The following is a 4,626-nucleotide window of genomic DNA, read 5'->3' as shown; positions in this document are numbered from 1 at the left end:
GAAATAAAATTTTGACAAAATTTCCTATAGAAATAAAATTTTGACAAAATTTTCTATAGAAATAAAATCTATATAAATAAAATTTTGACAAAATTTTCTATAGAAATAAAATTTTGACAAATTTTTCTATAGAAATAAAAATTTGACAAATTTTTCTATAGAAATAAAATTTTGACAAATTTTTCTATAGAAATAAAATTTTGACAAATTTTTCTATAGAAATAAAATTTTGACAAATTTTTCTATAGAAATAAAATTTTGACAAAATTTTCTAGAGAAATGAAATTTTGACAGAATTTTCTATAAAAATAAAATTTTGACAGAATTTTCTATAAAAATAAAATTTTGACATAATATTCTATAGGAATAAAATTTTGACAAATTTTCCTATAGAAATAAAATTTTGACACAATTTCCTATAGAAATAAAATTTTGACAAAATTTCCCATAGAAATAAAATTTTGACAAAATTTCCTATAGAAAGAAAATTTTGACACAATTTCCTATAGAAATAAAATTTTGACAAAATTTCCTATAGAAATAAAATTTTGATAAGAATTTCTATAGAAATAAAATTTTTATACATTTTAATATAAATTTCTGGTGGCCAATCGAAGGTGTACATTTGCAGCTGACGAGTAAAAATTTAATTATTCAACAAAAAAGATGAATTGAATTCCCTTGTTTCTCCCAGTCGGAAACCATAAAACAAGTGTCCATAGGCAAATTGCCATCAACTTTATTCTTTAGAACTGAGAAGATTACATTTTGAATGGGGAAAAAAATCATAGATCTGAACGCAATGTTTTGTAAAATAGAGATATTGGATAGATGAAGGTAATGGGCAATACAATATGAGCTGTTTTCGGATTCACGAATATAACGGAAGCCCACACATCCTCAAAAAACAGACAAGTAAGGAAATTTTAAGGTCAAACAGGCAGAAATTCTATAGACCTTCTATAGACCTAGAAAACCGTAAAGAAAACTTGTTGAAATTGAAAGTGTATAATGAGAAAAATATCTATGTAACACATACATCTTAATTTGGATTGATTTCCAATATGCATCCATTGGATACATATGGACCAATCGATGTATACTGGTGTAATGTCTAAATCTGAGCGAAAATTGGCATTTGTAGCAATTATAGGTAGATGCACGCAAACAAATATTTGTTGTCTTCAATCACGAAATTAATTGATCCAATCAAATTTTAAATTGAAATGTCTTCAATCACCGAAATGATAGTATCAACTAAAAAATTAATTGAAAGATAATTAAAAAATTATTTGATACTATTAAATTTTGAGGTTGATTTTTGTTTCAATTAAAAATTTTTTTGAATCAATTGAATTCTTAATGGAATATTTTTCAAAACTCAATTAAGACTTTAATGGGAAACATTTTTTGAATTTTTTCTGTGTCGAAAATACTAAAATAAGCTAAATTTCAATAAATGATGATTTGGACATGCAGAAAGATTTTCTATCGGTGAGTCTTATAGTTCGAATTCTCAGATTTTCTCTCTTTTCCTTTGGCTTGCTTCAACGAAAAAGCAAATCCCTTCTTTTCAATAACTTCCTCTTCTATGCATTCATTATGACCCCCTTAGTTCCTGTAGTCATGGCATCAGCTCCATTACGAATTGGCATCCTTACACTCTCAAAAACCAAGTTCCCAAACTCGACCCCATAAATTATCAACGGTTGTCAATTTTTAATTGCTTTCGAGGAGCCAAAAAACGTAAGAAAATTACAGAACGTGTTTTAAGTCTTTGAGAGTTTTGTTATATTAACTCCCTGTGGGTGCCAGGATATGGTGGCTGTTTGAGTTGGTTCGTGGTTTCGGTATTTTTTACGCTCTATTCTCGTTTTTTTTTTTTTTTGGCTTTGACTTTTTATTTTAAAATGTATGGAGTCCTGCTGTTATAGAGAGTGTGCCAATGCATGAGTATATGTCGGCCATTTGGGATTATTTAGAGGAAATGTACTTGAATTTATGCAAAGTGATTTAACGCCATGGTAAAGCATGGTGGCCATGGCGCGGCAATGTCTTTGGATCGTGTACACCTTTAATGTTGGCCGAATGGGAATGATGGTGAAAAAAATTTTATTTAAAGGGTGATTTGTTAAGAGCTTGATAACTTTTAAAAAAAAAAAAACGCATAAAATTTGCAAAATCTCATCGGTTCTTTATTTGAAACGTTAGATTGGTCCATGACATTTACTTTTTGAAGATAATTTCATTTAAATGTTGACCGCGGCTGCGTCTTAGGTGGTCCATTCGGAAAGTCCAATTTTGGGCAACTTTTTCGAGCATTTCGGCCGTAATAGCCCGAATTTCTTCGGAAATGTTGTCTTCCAAAGCTGGAATAGTTGCTGGCTTATTTCTGTAGACTTTAGACTTGACGTAGCCCCACAAAAAATAGTCTAAAGGCGTCAAATCGCATGATCTTGGTGGCCAACTTACCGGTCCATTTCTTGAGATGAATTGTTCTCCGAAGTTTTCCCTCAAAATGGCCATAGAATCGCGAGCTGTGTGGCATGTAGCGCCATCTTGTTGAAACCACATGTCAACCAAGTTCAGTTCTTCCATTTTTGGCAACAAAAAGTTTGTTAGCATCGAACGATAGCGATCGCCATTCACCGTAACGTTGCGTCCAACAGCATCTATGAAAAAATACGGTCCAATGATTCCACCAGCGTACAAACCACACCAAACAGTGCATTTTTCGGGATGCATGGGCAGTTCTTGAACGGCTTCTGGTTGCTCTTCACTCCAAATGCGGCAATTTTGCTTATTTACGTAGCCATTCAACCAGAAATGAGCCTCATCGCTGAACAAAATTTGTCGATAAACACATTTCGAACCGAACACTGATTTTGGTAATAAAATTCAATGATTTGCAAGCGTTGCTCGTTAGTAAGTCTATTCATGATGAAATGTCAAAGCATACTGAGCATCTTTCTCTTTGACACCATGTCTGAAATCCCACGTGATCTGTCAAATACTAATGCATGAAAATCCTAACCTCAAAAGAATCACCCTTTATTATAAGAAATAATGCTTAGAGAAATAAAGCTTATGTTCAATGCTTCTCTAACCGCAAAATTTGACACTTTACACTAGTACACCAAAAAAAATAGTGGCGTAGTTAAACTAACGCTAAATTTAATTTATTTTTATTGCCAAAAAAATTGGTTTCTTGTTATATTTTATTGTTTATTTTTTCGAAATTTTCCAAGGCCCAATGAAACTTTTCTTTTTTTTTTAGTATGTCTCAAACATTTTGTGAACTAAACTTGGGTATAAAGTAGAGGTGTGCACGTGACACGAAATAGTCGTGAATCACGCGTGAGTCACGCTGATGGCAACGGCGTGAGTGTGCGTGAGCTTGATTAACAAACCAAAAGTCGTGCGTGAGCGTGAGTCAAGAAAATAATTTGTTCGTGAGTGTGCGTGAGTAACGAATTTCGGAAAAATACGCTCACGAAAAAAAATCCCGCCCAAGGACATAAAACGTTTACGAGATGAATTTATTTACAATTTTAGTGACACCTACACTGAAAAAAATATTTACGTGATATTAAAGATTACACAACCTAGATTTTGGGATGAGCAATTTACAAAATATTAAGGACAAATTTCTTTAAAATAATGAAATTTTAATTTAAAACAAGTATATACGGCCGTAAGTTCAGCCAGGCCGAAGCTTATGTACCCTCCATCATGGATTGCGTAGAAACTTCTTCTAAACACTGCCATCCAGAATCGAATTACTTAAGTTGCGGTAACGCTTGCCGATGGCAAGGTATCTTAAAACCTCCACACCATCTTCTAAATTGTATGTAAGTCCATACGTGATATATATTAAATCAAAAAAGATCGATCCAATACGTATATAATTCAGTTTGACAAAGTAGACATAAAATTTTGACAAAATTTTCTACAGAAATAAAATTTTAACAAAATTTTCTATAGAAATAAAATCTTGGTAGACTATTTTTGGCTCGAGTGGCAACCATGATTATGAACCGAATAAAATTTGAACAAAATTTTCTATAGAAATAAAATATTGACAATGATGAAAATTTTATTATGAACCGATATAGACCAATTTTTGCGTGATTGGACCAATTTTGGTATGGTTGTTAGCGACCATATACTAACACCACGTTCCTAATTTGAACCGGATCGGATGAATTTTGCTCCTCCAAGAGGCTCCGTAGGTCAAATCTGGAGAATGTTTTATATGTTGGCTATATATGCTATATATAATTATGGACCGATATGGACCAATTCTGGCACGTTTGTTAAAGATCATATACTAACACCATGTTCCAAATTACAACCGGATTGGATGAAATTTGCTTCTCTTGGAGACTTCGCAAGCCAAATCAGGGGATCGGTTTATATGGGGGCTATATATAATTATGAACCGATGTGGACCAATTTTTGCATGGTTGTTAGAGACCATATACCAATATCATGTACCAAATTTCAGGTGGATCGGATGAAATTTGCTTCTCTTTGAGGCTCCGCAACCCAAATCTGGGGATCGGTTTATATGGGCGCTATATATAATTATGGACCGATGTGGACCAATTTTTGCACGGTTGTTAG

This window comes from Haematobia irritans, chromosome 4 (genome assembly GCF_050003625.1).
Source record: "Haematobia irritans isolate KBUSLIRL chromosome 4, ASM5000362v1, whole genome shotgun sequence".
Taxonomy (NCBI): Eukaryota; Metazoa; Arthropoda; class Insecta; order Diptera; family Muscidae; genus Haematobia; species Haematobia irritans.
The sequence above is the reverse complement of the archived record's forward strand: the minus strand, read 5'-3'. Positions refer to the sequence as shown.